Source organism: Trachemys scripta, chromosome 4 (genome assembly GCF_013100865.1).
Source record: "Trachemys scripta elegans isolate TJP31775 chromosome 4, CAS_Tse_1.0, whole genome shotgun sequence".
NCBI lineage: Eukaryota > Metazoa > Chordata > Testudines > Emydidae > Trachemys > Trachemys scripta.
In genome coordinates this window covers 46,447,365-46,465,193 of record NC_048301.1, presented here as the reverse complement: position 1 = coordinate 46,465,193, position 17,829 = coordinate 46,447,365, and the positions used below count along the sequence as shown (strand labels likewise).

At 41.3% G+C, this 17,829-nt stretch overlaps 1 protein-coding gene across 1 annotated transcript in view; it reads right to left on the bottom strand.

Annotated features, from left to right (window-relative positions):
• Nucleotides 1-8,595: 8,595 nt before the first annotated feature.
• Nucleotides 8,596-17,829, bottom strand: part of LOC117876443 — a 73,755-nt gene continuing 64,521 nt past the window's right edge. The window contains exon 10 of the mRNA XM_034768641.1: nt 8,596-9,796. The gene's annotated coding sequence lies outside the window, so the exon portion shown is untranslated. The remainder of the gene's footprint in view (nt 9,797-17,829) is intronic.

Below are 17,829 nucleotides of genomic sequence, written 5' to 3'. Positions count from 1 at the left end.
TCAGAACCACTCTAAGATATTTCGGGAAAATCTTGTGCGTGCATTTGGTATCACAGAAGGTGACATTCGGGTGCTTCTTTGCATGTTGGTTGTTCAGGTGGAACGTGGAAATAGCTGTCTTTTGATGATTCAGTTGAAGTCATCATAGCCAATAGTATACCTCCATTTTTTTCAGATCTTTTGTGAGGATGCTTTCCACTTAGATCATGGGTCGGCAACTTTTGGCATGCAGCTCGCCAGGGTAAGCACCCTGGCGGGCCGGGCCAGTTTATTTACCTGCTGACACGGCAGGTTCAGCCGATCGCGGCCCCCACTGGCTGCGGTTCGCCGTCCCGGGCCAATGGGGTGGCGGGAAGCGGTGCAGGCGAGGGATGTGCTGGCCGCGGCTGAAAATATAGATTTTACTTCAGTTAATTTATATTTTCGCTTTAGGCATATGTAACTATTTCAGGCATCTATTAAATAAAGGTCTGACCTTATGGCCACAGTGGTGGTACTATAGGAGAGACTTTGGGAATAGGAAAGAAAATACCTTGAAGAATGATATGTTTTGTCTCATGGATCATGATAACTATTAAAAAGCTTGGAATCACTCATGAAAGAGCAGGCATACAGCATGGTTCTTTAATATGGTGATAACAAAGTTTGATTACACTCCCACTAGCAAGACCAGATGGCTTTACAGGTGAGGTGCTGTTGTGGAGCCTGATTGGTGCACTGATGGGACCTTCCATGCACAGATCTCCCCATTTCTGCATAGAAAGTATGCCCAGACACCTCCATGACACTATATCCCCACACACTTCCTCTTTGGACTCCACAAAGCTATCTCCATGTGGTTTGAAGTCTGTGAGAGAGAAACAGGTAGAAACTGAGTGGGGCTCTCATTCAGATCCCCCAGGGAAGATATTACAGCTTGACATTCTGATATCTTTTCTAGGCAAGCCAGGATCAGCTGGAGTCCCTAAAAGGATGGCTCCAATGGAATGGCACTGCTAAGGAATTAAGGGGAGTTGCTAGGAGCTGTATGAGGTACAGGACCTCCACACAAATGGTGCTACCTTTGTGTGTATCCCTGAATTTCTGTGTATTTCTGAGTTCTGAAAGCAGGCTCTACAGCCTTTTTCTATGGGGTGCAACTCCTCCCAGACAGAACAATGTGTGTGGGGCACAAGGTGCCTAAGTACTGGGAATCAGGACACCTGAGTTTTGCCACTGGCTCACTGTGCAGCTCTGGGTAAGTCACAAAAGACATAAAGGTTAGAGAATCTTCTGCCCTGTTGAAGTCAACAGGAGATGCAGGTATTTGACAACTCTGAAAAATCAAGCCCTTAACCTCTGTGTTCCAGTTTCCTTACCTCTAAAATGGGGCTAAAACCATTCCTTTGTAAAGTGCTTTAATTACTTGGCTGAAATATGCTACAAGTGCTTTTAATAGTCCAAATTTAACAGTATGTTTCCTATTGAGTTTTTTAATAATGTGTCATTTCGTAATATGGGCATGCAAGGCCACATTTTCAAATACATTGGCCAAACCGGACAGTCTCTACGTAAAAGAACAAATGGACACAAATCAGACATCAAGAATTGTAACATTCAAAAATCAGTAGGAGAGCACTTCAATCTCCCTGGATACTCAATAACAGACTTCAAAGTGGCAATTCTTCAACAGCAAAATTTCAAAAACAGACTTCAACAAGAAACTGCAGAACTAGAATTAATTTGCAAACTGGACACCATCAAATAAAGACTGGGAGTGGATGGGTCACTACAAGAGTAATTTTCCCTCTCTTGATATTCACCCCTTCTTGTCAATTGTTAAGAATAGGCCATTCCACCTTAATTGAATTGGCCTTGTTAGCACTGACCCCCCTATGTGGTAAGACAACTCCCATCTTTTCATGTGCTGTAATATTTATACTGCTTACTGTATTTTTCACATCATGCATCTGATGAAGTGAGTTTTAGCCCATGAAAGCTTATGCCCAAATACATTTGTTAGTCTCTAAGGTGCCACAAGGACTCCTTGTTGTTTTTACATTTTCAAGAGTGACCACTATTTTTTGCATGTCCAACTTTAAAACTTGGCCCAACATTTTCAGAAGTGACTAAGGATTTTGGGTGCCTCCATTTTTGGGTATTCAAGTGGAATACCTTAAAGAGGTCTGATTTTCAGAAAGTGCAGAGCATTCATTCTTTGAAAATCAGGCCCCTTTAGAAGTCTCAAATTAGGCATCCAAAAACTGAGGCACCTCCAAATCATCCCCTTCGAAAATGCTGGCCTTCAGCCTGATTTTTAGAGGTGCTAAACATATGCAGTTCCCATTTATTTCAGCTGGAGTTGTTCCTGTTCAGTGCCTCTTAAAATCATGCCCTCCTCTACCGCTTAAGATTGGCACCCAAAAACTAAAGCCCTCTTTTGAAAATGTAGGCCTTAATGTTTTGAATACCCTCTAGTGGTAGCACAAATAAATACAGGAAATACCTGTTGGATTAGACTAGTGTTTCTCAACCTCTTTGACCATCTTGCTGCCTTCCTAAATAGGGTTGCCAGGCATCCAGTTTTCGACTGGAATGCCCAGTCGAAAAGGGACACTAGTGGTTCCGGTCAGCACTGCTCATATGTACAATAAACTAGGGGTTCTCAACCTTTTCCTTTCCCTCCCCCAACAAGCTAAAAAAACTCCATGGCCCACCAGTGCCACAACAACTGGGTTTTCTGCATATAAAACCCAGGACCAGTGTTATGGGGTAGCAAGCAGGGCCAGCACAACCCACAGGGGGGCGGTGACCACAGTGGCCGGTCTTCCACCGACTCTGTCAGGGGTGGCATTGTGGGGGTGGGACCTTCTGCCGCCTAGGGCGGCAAAAAAGCTGGCGGCGCTCCTGGTAGCAAGCAAGGTCCCGTGAAGCTAAGTTGAGCAACTGAGCAGGGGGTTTTGTGGATTAAGTCCCTTAGGGCTTGTCTTCATATATAGCGCTACTGTGGTGCAGCTCTAGTAAAGATGCTGCTACACTGACGGGAGAGATTTTTCCATCGGTACAGTTAATCCACCTGCCTGAGAGGCGGTAGCTATGTCAGAGCTCTCCCACCAACATAGCATTGTCTACACCAGGGGTTAGGTCAATATAACTATGTTGCTCATAAGTGTGGATTTTTCACACTGCTGAGCGATGTAGTTATACTGATATAGGTCTGTAGTGGAGACCTGGCCTCAGTTCCCATGTTCAATCAAGATTTGTTTGAAGGTTCTTGGTTATGGAACTCTAATGCAGAGATGATCCACCAGCCTGTCTCCCTGCTTGCCTTTATCTACTGAATCTATCACTTTAAATATTTAGGAAATGATGCAGATCTCATTAATTTATCATGCTTATCCATTTTGTGAGGGAATGGGGGAGTGGACACCACCTTGTCCTCCTTTTCTCTATATATCCTACCACCCCTCTTTATTCCTATTGTTGGCCCTTGTCTACACACAGAACTTGCTCCAATTTAATTAAAATTGGTCTTAAAATAATCAGTTTAGTTATACTGGTGCAAACCCTTGTGTGGTCACAATTAAACCAGTTTATAACAGCCTTATATCAATTTAGTTATGAATTGAGCCAAATCAATGTCAGTTGTAAACTGATGTGTGTCCACACAGAATATAATGCTTAACTAAATCAATTTAAAAAATAATTTAAGTTAAACCAGTGCAAGTTTTCTGTGTAGACACAGCGCTTAATATTAATTGGGAATTTATTCCTTTTGTCTGATGGAGTGATTTGCCTAGGCTAGAACCCTGACTATTCTGTGTCTAATTAGTGGTATTACTGTGCACTTGTCTCACAAAAAGGAGGTCTGGTTTTGAAGCCTTTAGGATACATGGTGTAACACACACACTTTCTACAGCGCTGCCAACACCAGATATCCAGCACTATCAGCTGATTTATTCAGTATTTTCTTTAATGTGTAGTACTATTAATTCCTTTTAGACAGTGGAAGTCAGCAGCAAAGCAGGAACCTCCATTTCATGACATAAGTATTTTCTCTTAAACATACACATTCCAAAGCTATTGCAAACAGTCTGTGTGAGAAGAAACGCTCATTAATGTGTTTTAGCTTTTAGACAAAACAAGAGTACAGTGAGCAGTATGGATGAAATAAGCATTTGGTATAAAATCCAATAGGGGCAAATGCTATCCCTATGCACTAAAATGTAATGTTAAAACTCCATGGTTTATTATAAAAGATTATTTCCCCATCTAAAACCATAATAGGCCAAAATCAATGGGATGACTTTGGATTAGTACCTTGTAAATGGACAACTCAATCATATATTTAAAAACACATGCTGGGCAAAATGTTTAAGAAGACAGGCTGGCTTTGGATTTGTCCAAATGGTACCTAAGTGTCAGAAGATAGAATTTCGACGTAGACCAGGGGTATGGTCTCACCCCAAAGAGTCCAAGTCCAGTTTTCAAGACCTACAAACCATGATGTGGCATTTAAGCAGGGAAACTAAGATACAATGGGAGATGTTTACATAGTTCCTATTACAGATGCTATTAAAAATTATACCACCTGAACTTTACCATTGCACAGAATCAAGTCTTGAGTGCAAGCTATATTTGTACAACTCAGAAACAGAAAAATGTTTTCAGCCACATCCTCACCCCTGCTCCAGCTGCCAAAGCAACTCCAAAGACACTTAATTGGCTGGTCCTTTAAGAATTCCCACTTCACTGGGTATCTCTGGGGGTTTAGAGCCACCACAGCAGTTCCTACATCACTCCACCCTTGGACCTTGGTTCAATGGCCATGTCCAGGGAAAAGGGGATGTGACAGGGTGTCCCTATACTCTTGTGATCCCTGTCTCCTGGAACACCTCCTTCAGGACCATAAGTGGCTGGAGTACATTTTTTTTAAATGTCCTAGTTAAATTATATGTCTGTTTTCTTCCATGTGCTATTCTAAAAATCTTTAAATTGTTTGTGTTTAGAAATACATCAGCTGTTAGATTTTTATGTCAATGAATAAGGTATAATTCAACCATGTGTGATTTTCCTTGATCCCTCATGAGCTTCTTATAGCTTGTTTTATACCAGACTATGTCTACACTACGGGATTAATCCAAATTTATATAATTCGAATTTTGGAAACAGATTGTATAAAGTCAAATATATGCGGCCACACTAAGCACATTAATTCGGTGGTGTGCGTCCATGTACTGGGGCTAGCGTCGATTTCTGGAGCACTGCACTGTGGGTAGCTATCCCATAGTTCCCGCAATCTCCTCCACCCATTGGAATTCTGGGTTGAGATCCCAATGCCTGATGGGGCCAAAAACATTGTCGCGGGTGATTCTGGGTATATCCTCCCCCCTCTCCAGGGAAGCAACGGCAGACAACCGTTTTGTGCCTTTTTCCTGGGTGAATAGTGCAGACGCCATACCCCGGCAAGCATGGAGCCCGCTCAGCTCAAGACAGCAGTCATGAACATTGTAAACACCTCGCGCGTTATCGTGCAGTTTATGCTGAACCAGAACCTGCAAAACCAGGCGGCGAGGAGTAGGCTACGGCAGTGCAGCAGTGAGAGTGATGAGGATATGGACATGGAATTCTATCAAACCGCAGGACCTGGTGCTTTGGAGATCATGCTGTTAACAGGGCAGGTTATAGCCGTGGAACGCCGATTCTGGGCCTGGGAAACAAGCACAGACTGGTGGGACCGCATAGTGTTGCAGGTGTGGGACGATTCCCAGTGGCTGCGAAACTTTTGCATGCATAAGGGCACTTCCTTGGAATTTTGTGACTTGCTTTCCCCTGCCCTGAAGCACCAGAACACCAAGATGAGAGCAGCCCTCACAGTTGAGAAGCGAGTGGCGATAGCCCTGTGGAAGCTTGCAATGCCAGACAGCTACTGGTCAGTCGGGAATCAATTTGGAGTGGGCAAATCTACTGTGGGGGCTGCTGTGATGCAAGTAGCCAAAGCAATCACTGAGGTGCTGCTACGAAAGGTAGTGACTCTGGGAAATGTGCAGGTCATAGTGGATGGCTTTGCTGCAATGGGATTCCCTAACTGTGGTGGGGTGATAGATGGAACCCATATCCCTATCTTGGCACCGGAGCACCAGGGTACCCAGTACATAAACCGCAAGGGGTACTTTTCAATGGTGCTGCAAGCACTTGTGGATCACAAGGGACGTTTCACCAACATCAACGTGGGCTGGCCGGGAAGGGTTCATGACGCTCGCATCTGCATGAACACTAATCTGTTTAAACAGCTGCAGCAAGGGACTTACTTCCCAGACCAGAAAATAACCATTGGGGATGTTGAATGCCAATAGTTATTCTTGGGGACCCAGCCTACCCCTTAATCCCATGGCTCATGAAGCCATACACAGGCAGCCTGGACAGGAGTCAGGAGCTGTCCAACTACAGGCTGAGCAAGTGCAGAATGGTGGTAGAATGTGCATTTGGCTATTTAAAAGGTTGCTGGCGATCGTTACTGACTCGCTCAGACCTCAGCCAAACCAATCTCCCCGTTGTTATTTCTGCTTGCTGTGTGCTCCACAATCTCTGTGAAAGTAAGGGGGAGACCTTTTATGGCGGGGTGGGAGGCTGAGGCAAATCGCCTGGCTGCTGATTACGCGCAGCCAGACACCAGGGCTATTAGAAGAGCATACCAGAAAGCGCTGTGCATCAGAGAAGCTTTGAAAACCAGTTTCATGACTGGCCAGGCTACAATGTGAAATTTCTGTTTGTTTCTCCTTCATGAAAACCCGTCCCCTTTATTGACTCATTCTCTGTAAGGAACCCACCCTTCCCCTTCCCCCAGCTTGCTTTCAAAGGAAATAAAGTCACTATCGTTTAAAAATCATGTATTCTTTATTAATTGATTATAAACATAGGGAGAGAACCGACAAGGTAATCTGGGTGAGGTTTGGGAGGAGGATAGGAGGGAAGTAAAAGGCCACTGAAAAAATTCAACATAATGACAGCCTTTTGGTTGGGCTGTCCACTGGGGTGGATTGGGAGGGTGCATGGAGCCTCTCCCCCACCCCCGTGTTCTTACACGTCTGAGTGAGGAGGATATGGAACATGGTGAGGGGGGAGGGAGGTTATACAGCGGCTGCAGTGGCAGTCTGTTATCCTGCTGCCGTTTCTGAAGCTCCACCAGACACCGGAGCATGTCCGTTTGATCACGCAGCAGCCCCAACGTTGCAGCCTGCCATCTCTCATCTCGAGCGTCCCTCATGACCTCACGTTCACTGGCATCTTTCCTAAATTTAGATACTGTGTCCTTCCACTCATTCAAATGAGCTCTTTCATTGCGGGTGTATTCCATTATTTCCATGAACATCTTGTCTCGCGTACTCTTTCTCCACCGCCTTATCTGAGATAGCCTTCGGGATGGAGGAGGGAGGCTTGAAAAATTTACAGCTGCTGGAGGGAGGGTTGAAAAAAAGGAGAGAAGTTTTTAAAATGATACATTTTACAGAACAATGCTTATACTCTTTCATGGTGAACAACACTATTCACATTACATAGCACATGTGATTTCAGTACAAGGTTGCATTTTCCATCTTAATATTGAGTGCCTGTGGCTTTGGTGTTAGAGATCACAGACGTTAAACAGACTTTTCCAGTAGCTGTACTGGCCGCGAATGCATCCCAAGTCCTCAGGGCAAAGTAATCATTAAAAAATGCTTGCTTTTAAAACAAGTTTTATATTTTAAAAAGGTAAACTCACCTGAGGTCTCTTCCATGGGGTCATGGTCTTGGATATTGGCTTAGGAGGGTTGGGAGGGTACTTCAGTCAGGTTGAGAAAAAGATCCTGGCTGTTGGGGAGAATGGAGTGCTGGGTGCTCTCCGCAAGCTCGTTGTCCTCCTCCTCTTCCCCGTCCGCAGAATCCTCAGGTGTAGTTGATGAGATTATCCCTACCTTGGAATCCACGGTCAGAGGTGGGGTAGTGGTGGCGGCCCCCCCCAGAACTTCATGCAGCTCGGCGTAGAAGCGGCATGTCCGCGGCTCTGACCCGGAGCGACCGTTTGCCTCCTTTGTTCTTTGATAGGCTTGTCTGAGCTCCATGACTTTCACGCGGCACTGATCTGAGTCCCTATTGTGGCCTCTCTCCATCATGCCCTTGGAGATTTTTTCAAATGTTTTGGCATTTCGTCTTTCCGAACGAAGTTGTGCTAGCACTGAATCCTCTCCCCATATAGTGATCAGATCCAGTACCTCCTATACGGTCCATGCTGGTGCTCTTTTTCGATTATCGACCTGCATGGTTACCTGTGCTGATGAGCTGAGCTATCTGTGATCACCTGTGCTCTCCACGCTGGGCAAACAGGAAATGAAATTCAAATGTTCACGGGGCTTTTCTTGTCTACCTGGCCAGTGCATCCGAGTTCGGATTGCTGTCCAGAGCAGTCACAATGGTGCACTGTGGGACAATTCCCGGAGGCCAATACCATCGAATTGCGGCCACACTAACCCTAATTCGAAATGACAATATCGATTTTGGCACTATTCCGCTCGTCGGGGTAGAGTACAGAAATCAATTTAAAGAGCCCTTTATTTCGAAATAAATAGCTTCATTGTGTGGACGGGTGCAGGGTTAATTCAATTTAACGCTGCTAAATCCGAATTAAAGTCATAGTGTAGACCAGGCCCCAAAATGTTCCCAAACTTACCTTAAATGTGAAAGGAATGGGAACTGGTAGAGTAATGAAAAGAAACAAGGAGGAAAAATTGTTACTCTAGAAGTTGTTAATGGCTGCCATCAAAATGATCTTTGATCTATAGACAATCACAGTCATGGTTAAAGCCAAGGGGTGTGCTAATCACCCTTCCTTCAGGCTCAATGGAAGGACCAAGGCAAATAATAACCCTTAAGCAGGGATAGCTGAAAACAACAGGAGGCTACTGCCCAAAGCACTGGGCCACATGCCAAAGCCTGAGCAAGAATTATCCTCCGGAGATTAAGAGGGTTTTCCCGGGGATTGATTGTTTGCAATTGTGTGTGTCTGTGAGCAGCACAGAAAGAGAAGCAGTCATGAGCACGGCCCTGAATGACAAGGGAAACAGACAGCTCCTTAGGTACAGAACTGATTGGAGGAGCAGACTTGGAAATTGTGAGCAAGTAAACTGCCTGCTGCTATTTGTTTCTACTGTGTTCAGGGAAACAGAACTTTGTGTACATTTTTATAAACAAACAATATTACACCAAAGAATATATATGACTGGTATCGTCCATTTTTCCTTCTAACAAAAATAATCCTGTAAGAACCTGAATATTAGCTAACCGCTCAGGCTAGCAGGGCAACATCATTTTCCCCTTCTGTTATCATCAAGATATGTGGTGGGAGGAACATGCAATATGCATTTAAGAGATAGTAATGCCAGTTGTAAGGAAAAGACATCTCTTCTGCATCCTAATAAACTAAATTCATGTGTCAGGTTGCCAGTAAGAGGAAGCAGCATATGAACAGTAGAAAAACTTATGTAAAATGAATAACCAGAATCTATTAAGTTGAATACTAAGATTCTCACTAATATAAGACGTAATAGCTCACACAGGAAGAAAAAATATTTTTCTTCTCTAGAAACAGCACCAAAGCATTGCATTCACTTAACAAAATTAAGTTTAAAGGTAAACCACACAATATTCATAGGGCTAGCTGGGAAGGGGGCAAGGCGAGGTCACCTGGGAGATGTGTTGATTTCAGCTAGAGTTTAAAGCTGCTCCCCTGGCACAAATGGTATGACTTACTGCTTTCCCTGTCCTGTGGGTGGATGAAGCCCTGTAGCAAGAAAGGATTTTGGTCAGCAGAACATTTTGAAAGTTCAGGTGGTGAGAAGGCTGAAAATGTGAATGCGATGGACATATTACAAAAAAGTGACATAGGCATCTGCTCAAAAGGTATTAAGTTTATCATTTCCCCCAAATTTGCTCTCTTTACCGCTATAGGTGAACTCCATCCCTGTGCCGAGCACAAGCACAGGGGCTCTGTACCACTTAAATTCCACTAACTCCCTATTTTGAGGAACTTAAGTTGTATATAGCATTTTGCTGGCCCTCCGCACAATTTGAAATTCACCTTATTTCCCAAAACCTCATTCAATAGATACTTAGCTTTAGAATTGATTTCTGTATAAGTGGTAATTCTTTTTGCCATTAATACTGCTTTTTAAACTTGTGGTTTGTTTATACCCTCCAGTTTGTTACAATTTCCTAGCTCCACAATTTTGGGGTCATTAGGAAAGTCAATTCCAATAATAATAAATAATAATAATGTAGTTAATATAAATCAGAAACCTGACTTAATTATGTTTTGGCCTATCTTATCTAGTTTACTTAAAGAATACAGTACAGTACATCAAAAGTTTTCAGCAATGCAAACTATTTCAACATCTGTTATAACAAGTAGAGAGAAAAGGTTTTGGGGGTATATGCTATATTTATGTGAATGAATGAGTGAGAATGTTATTGAGTATGTCTTGTAATTGCAGATGCCCTTGAGAGCTCTGTCACAACAAAAAAGTTTATTGTTCACATTCAAATAGTTATAAGAACATAAGAATGGCCATACGGGTCAGACCAATGGTCCATCTAGTCCAGTATCCTGTCTTCCATCAGTGGCCAGTGCCAGATGCTTCAGGGAGAATGAACAGAATGGGGCAATTATCAAGTGATCCATCCCCTATTGCCCAGTTCCAGCTTTTGGCAGTCAGAGGTTTACAGACACCCAAAGCATGGGGGTTGCATCCCTGATCCTCTTTGCTAATAGCCATTGATGGACATATCCTCCATGAATTTATCTAATTCTTTTTTGAACCAAGTTATATTTTTGACCTTCATAACATCTACTGTCAACAAGTTCCACAGGTTGACTGTTCTGTGATGTACTTCCTTATGTTAGTTTAAAACCTGCTGCCTATTAATTTCATTGGGTGGCCCCTGATTCTTGTGTTATGTGAAGGAGTAAATAAAACATCCCCGTTCACTTTCTCCACATCATTCATGGCTTTATAGAGCTGTCCCATATCTCCCCCTCGGCATCTCTTTTCTAAAATGAGCATCCCCAGTCTTTTTAATCTCTCCTCGTATGGAAGCTGTTCCATACCCCTAATCATTTTTGTTGCCCTTCTCTACCTTTTCCAATTCCAATGTCTTTTTTGAGACAATCAGAACTGTATGGACTCTTCAAAGTATTTCGTATTTAAGCTCCTTCTGAACTCTTGGGTGAATACCATCTGGTCCTGGTGACTTATTTTACTATTTAATTTATCAATTTGTTTCAAAATCTTCTCTACTGACACCTCAATCTGGGTCAATTCCTCAGATTTGTCACCTAAAAAGAATGTCTCAGGTGTTGGAATCTCTCTCACAACCTCTACAGTGAAGACTGATGCAAAGAATTCATTTTGCTTCTACACGTTGTCTTCTTTGAGTGCTCCTTTAGCATCTTGATCATCCAGTAGTCCCACCGACTGTTTGGCAGGCTACTTGTTTATGATGTACTTTAAAAAAATTTAGCTGTTAGTTTTTATATCTTTTGCTAGTTGCTCTTCAAATTCTTTTTTGGCCTGCCTAATTATATTTTTACTCTTTACTAGCCAGAGTTTATGTTCCTTTCTATTTTGCTCAGTAGGATATGACTTCCAGTTCTTAAAGGATGCCTTTTTGCCCCTAACCGCCTTTTTTACTCTGCTGTTTATCCATGGTGGCATTTTTATTTGGGGGTATACATTTCGTTTGAGCCTATATTATAGCGTTTTAAAATAGTTTTCATGCAGCCTGGATACTAGATAGACAACAAGGCTAGGAAAAAACTTCAGGACAAATCAGAAAAGTTGACCTCAACATGACTGTATATTATGCAAAAATGAAACAACAACAAAAAACCCTTTATAGCTGCTGGCATCTACCTCCAGGATTCCTTATTTCCAGTTGAAGTCATGACCTAACTTTGAAGGCAGCTCCGAGTTCCAACAGTACTTAACATTGCTAAAGCAAAGTATCAGCTATAGCAAGGGAAATATCTGAATTCAGTTGAGCAATGAATAAAGGGAGAATTGATTTTCAAATGTTTTATTATATATTGGTTATTTTTAAGTCTACACATATTACTCATTTGTGATTTTAGGTGAATTGCGATGCTTTATATGCATAAATAAACTGAGATGTGGAAGGGAAGCCATTAGCTGATGTGCAAATTATTGATGTCTTTGGTATTATTAACTAATCTGTCTAATTTGGAGGTGTAACTTGGTCTGTTGAACGGTAGGAAAGAAACATCTCTCACAGTGAGTCAGCCCCTTTTATTTTCTATCAGACCTCACCCATTTTTGGGAACAACTACCTTCCTGTTTCTCATTGCCCCTTACAGATCTCCCTGTGTGAGATGTTTTCTTTTTGGCATAGTTTCTGCATTTGGCATGGTACTGGTACAGTAAAAAGTTGCTCTGAAGACTGGGTCTGAAGGTAAGGAAAACATCTAAGTGAAAATATTTTAAAATCACAAAGGCGGCAGATATCTCCTTTATAAAACTGAAAATGCTGGTTTATGTTGCAATTTGGGTTACACAATTTTTTTTTTTTTTTTTTTTTTTTTTTTAAACAAAACCCTAAGGACAAAACCCTAACAATTATAGTGGGCCAGAGCTTCACCTCGTGTAAATCAGCACAGCTCTATTGACTCTGATGGAGCTATGTCAATTTGCACACAATGAGGATCTGGGTTCCTGTACACAGATGTCTTCTCCCCCCCCCCCCCCCCATCAATTTAGGAAAGGGTAATGATCAGCAAGCTGGAAGCAATTATGTATGTGTATGGGGGTGGGAGGTTAGTTTCATAATAATTAACTTGATTTTATTTCCTGAATAAAGCATTAGGAGAATGGAGCCCGATGACTTGTTCGTTTTGTAAAAAAAATAGTTGTTCAAATCTGTTTATAATAATTCATTTGACAAACTATGGATAGACTCAGCTCAGGCACACACTTCCTATTGACACCGGTGGAGTCTGCTACTGATCTGGGCTGTAGGGGTGCAACTTAGGGCAGAATTGGTCCCAATTTGGCTCTCATTTACATTTGCATAAACCTGCAGTAATTCTAACAAAATCAATGGAGTTATTCCTGATTTACACTGGTTTAACTGCAAGCACAATTTGGCTGAGAGGGTTCAACTAAACATTTATAAGCTGCTTCTGGCAGCAAACAGGAATGGGGGAGGTGAAGAATATTCATAACAGATGCTTTATGAGATTAGCAAAGACTTTGTGACAACACAGTCTATTGTCAGAGTCAGTCATTTTGAGAGATGCTTTTACTAAAAAAAAAAAAAAAAAAAAAAAAAAAATCTACTGATTTTCCTCCCCACCCCCAGTTTAATTTTTAGTGAATCCAGTGGTGTTGAAAGGTGCTAACTGACGGCCCTAGAGCTTGAAATATTCAATTTTGCACGAGTACAGCAGTCTAAACTATCCATTATCAGAGGGGTAGCCGTGTTTGTTGCTTTTTACAGATCCAGACTAAGAGTCCTGTGGCACCTTAAAGGCTAACAGATGTATTGAAGCATAAGCTTTCGTGGGTGAATCCTGCGTCTGACGAAGTGGGCATTCACCCACGAAAGCTTATGCTCCAATACATCTGTTAGTCTTTAAGGTGCCACAGGACTCTTTGTTGCTTTAAACTATCCATATTGTCCTGTCTATGTATCTCAACACTGATCTGGAGTAAGATCTACTGACTGGCTTAAAGCAGCTTATGGGGCTCTAACAAATCTAATAGATTTTTTTTTTTAAATGTCTAAACAAATATTTGGTAAAGTCCATTTTAATTATTGTAAAATTTCCAAAGATTGAGATGGGAGCTAAAAAGGTTGGAAGAAATAAATACAACTACAGTAAATCCAGTGGTCATGTAAAAATGATTTGTTGTTTTAGCCCTTTCTGAAGAGGTTTCTAATCATTTACATTACATGAACATCACAACCTAAACACACTTAATCGAATATAACTGTGTTTAAATACAGATAAGATTAAACTGTCAGTGCTGGTCTACACACATTTTGTATCAATTTAATTTAGAAATGGATATTGTTAAATTAATGCAACCCCCTAGTGTTAATAACATTATTCTGATATAAAGAAAGGTATTTTATATTAACACAGCTTGTTCCTGTATAGAAATGTTTCTATACAGAGACGTGTAGTTCAGTGATACAAAAATTGTATGTAGACAAGTCCTTAAACACTAGCCAACACCTCATGAAAGACTACAGAACATTTGGCTTAGAAACTATTTTTCCTTTATGTCAAATTTTATAGGGCTCATCAACATTTCACCAAAGAATTCTTTGGTGAAATTTGGCACACACAAAAATAACTAATTCATTTCCCATTAATGTCGAATCCTCAATTTCATTTTCTGTAAAATTTCAATTTTTTTATTTTTATTTTTATTTTTTTTAAACAGAGCCAAACATGTAAAATCATGCCTCAAATCAGTTTCACCATGGCCAAACTATACGTAAAAGCATGGTGCAATTTCAGTATTATAAATCTAGTGCTTGGGGAGCGTGGAAAAGGTTCAAAAGCTTAATGCTTTTATCCAAACATATAGAAGACCCCACCAGCTCATGTGGCCCCTCTTTCACCACACAGTCACTATCCAATCCTACCTGTTGTCTTTCCCAGAGAAAGACCTGGAAGCCTACTACCTGCACAGTTGCCTTTGAGGGCTTGTGGAGAGGGGGAGTGAGAGAGACGGTCCCTAAAATTCTGCATTTTCTTAAGATAGGAGATAAGTCGCCTTCCCCCTGCCCAATGCATGAGAGAAGTAAAGAGTTACTCCCCTTTTGCTGCCTTTTTTTTTTGGGGGGGGGTAGGGGGGAAAGAGGGGTGGAGTTATTTTAACTGTCTCACAAGGACAACCTCCTTCTCTGAAAACAATGAGAGAGAAAGGCTCCTGCTTACCCTTCTATCCAGTTTGAATACAAATTAAAAATAAATCAACTGTTTTTATTTACATCAGTTTTCAATCTAAATAAAGAGATTTTAAATTACAAGTTGTTAGTTCTGTACTTTCCATTTTATAGTCTTAAATTGCTACAGTGGATGTTTTGTTGTACTTTTTTCTTTAGTTTCTTAATTGTTAGTAGAATTTCAGATTGTACAAGATTTTTTTCTACTAAGAAGTTTCACACTTAAATGGTCATCTGTACTGCAAAAGATAAGTGCAAGGCCTCATTATCATTCCTACTGAGATAACACCACAAACTCAAACAAAAGTTGCTAATCAAATAGCTTGGGCTGTATTTACAACCAATACGTCCCATCTATTGAACTTCCACAAGTCAAGAAAGATTAAATGCTTCAATCTTGCTGTATTCCTGTGTAAGATTTAACGTTTGTGGTCAATGGGACTTGTACTCCTAAGTGATTTAGGAATTTTTGAAAAATTCCACTATTAAGTGCCTAAATATGGCGTTAGGAGTCTAATTTTAAGTTCTGATTTTTAAAAATGTTGGCCTGTGTGTATTGTGAACAAAGTTCACAATAATGTTGTTAATGTGCTGAAAGTCTGAATAGCTTTTCATTGTTAACACTGTAGCAATTTTGTTTTGAGGTGACAAAGATTTTATGCCACTAAGAGAAAAGTTGTTAATAAAAATACAATTTTAGCCCCTCATGCTGGAAACACTAATGGAACACACTTAGTTCTGAGAGCATGAATCATCCAGTGGGACTATTCATATGAGTACAGTTATGTATTTCTTTAGGTGTTTGCAGGATTAGAGTCAATTCTTATTATCTCATTAAGAGAATCAATTCTCAAATGCAAATAAGGTACAATACTAATATTGGTATTTTAGAAAAATCACAATTTAGTTTATTAGAAATTTTAAAATTGCAGTGGCACAATTTTTCAAATTAGTTTTACAAAACTTCAGTTAAAAAAATCAAATTATTTAAATCCTCTTAAATAACTCCATTCTGCTTCTAACCACAGCCAATTAGGGAACCAGAATTAGTGCAACATGGATTCTATGACCAATAACAGAACTAGTTCAGCTGAAAAACTTGAAAGAGTAATGACAAAATTAGGTACAATGTGTCAACTGTGATAGCTAAAAGAAAACTGCATGAAATTTCACAAGAAAATCTAAAAATCAATACGATGTAGGCATACGCTTTTCATTATTAATTTTTTGTTCACTTATTTTCTAGGGCTGGTTCTTTTTAATTTTATTGCTAAAAACACAATGAAAATAGGAGTATTGTCATAATCTGTTTGCTGTGGCAATGAGTATGATATCACAGTTAACTATACAAGGAGTCTGGGTAAAAAAATGGAGGAACTAGTACTACCGCTGCAGAAAGTGAAACCTGATATTATAGGGGATAAAAGAAACATGGTGGAATAGTAGTCATGACTGGAGTACAAGTCTTGAAGGGTATGTGCTGTTCAGGAAAGACAGAAACACTAATACAGACAGAAATACAGTTAAAGGTGGTGGAGTAGCATTGTATATTAATGATGAAGTAGCCTGTAAAGAAATTAGAAGTGATGGAATAGATAAGACAGAGTCTGTTTGGGCCAAAATCACTTCGGAGAAGAAAGTTACTAGAGGTTCCCCAATACAGTGCTTGGGGTATACTACAGACCTAAGATCCTTCTAAGCTGCACAGCCACGCAGCAGCTGATTAAGCACCACACAGGCGCTCAGGGCTGTGACGGGGAAAGATTCTTCCCCTGCAGTCCCTCCACGGACAGGGGAGATGTATCTCTCCCCCCGGCCCCGACCCAGCCTGGCCTGGACCTGCTGTAGCCAGGGGAGACATGCCCCTCCCTTACCCCGAACCCAGTCCTGGACCTGCCATGGCAGAGGCACCTCTCCTCCCCAGCCCAGGTGCTGCTGCAGGGAGAGAGAGTTGGGTGAGGGTGGGGGCGAAGTCCTCTCTCACCATCACAGCCCTGGGGCAGCCTGCACCCAAAACCCCTCATCCCCAGCCCCACCCCCACCCCCAGCCAAAACCCTCTGCCCCAGCCCTGAGCCCTCTCTCACACTCCAAACATAACAAAATTCATTCTGCACATGGGTGGGAAAAATTAGAGGGAACACTGCTACAGACCACCAGGATCTGATTTGGATATGGGTAGAGACCTCTTTAATGTTTTTAATGAAATAAATACTACTGGGAATTGTGTGATTATGGGAGACTTGGAGGACAAGTGCTACTAATAATAGGGCCCTGAGTTTCCTGGATGTGATAGCTGACAGAGTTCTTCACCAAACAGTTGCTGAACTAACAAGCAGTGATGTCACTTTAGATTTGGTATTGGTGAGTAGTGAGGACATCTTAGAAGAACTGGTTGTAGAGGACCACCTTGGCTCGAGTGATCATGAGCTAATTCAGTTTAAACTAAATGGAAGGATAAATAGAAATAGATCTGCAATAAGAGTGCTTGGTTTCAAAAGAGCTAACTTTAAAAAAAATGAAGGGAATTAGGGAATTGGACTGGACTGAAAAACTCAAGGATCTGAATGTGGAGGAGGCTTGCAATTACTTTAAGTCAAAAGTGCAGAAGCTATCTGAAGCCCTAATCCCAAGCAAAGGGAAAAACATTTGTAGGGAAGGGTAGTAGACCAAGCTGAAGTATAAAGGAATGGAAAATGAGCTGGATCAGCAAGGAAAGCTACCTTGTGGAGGTCAGAAAGTGTAGGGATAAAGTGAGAACTGCCAAAAGCCAAGCAGAGTTGGACCTTTCAAAGAGAATTAAAACCAATGTAAAAGATTCTATAGACATATAAAGAAGAAGAAAA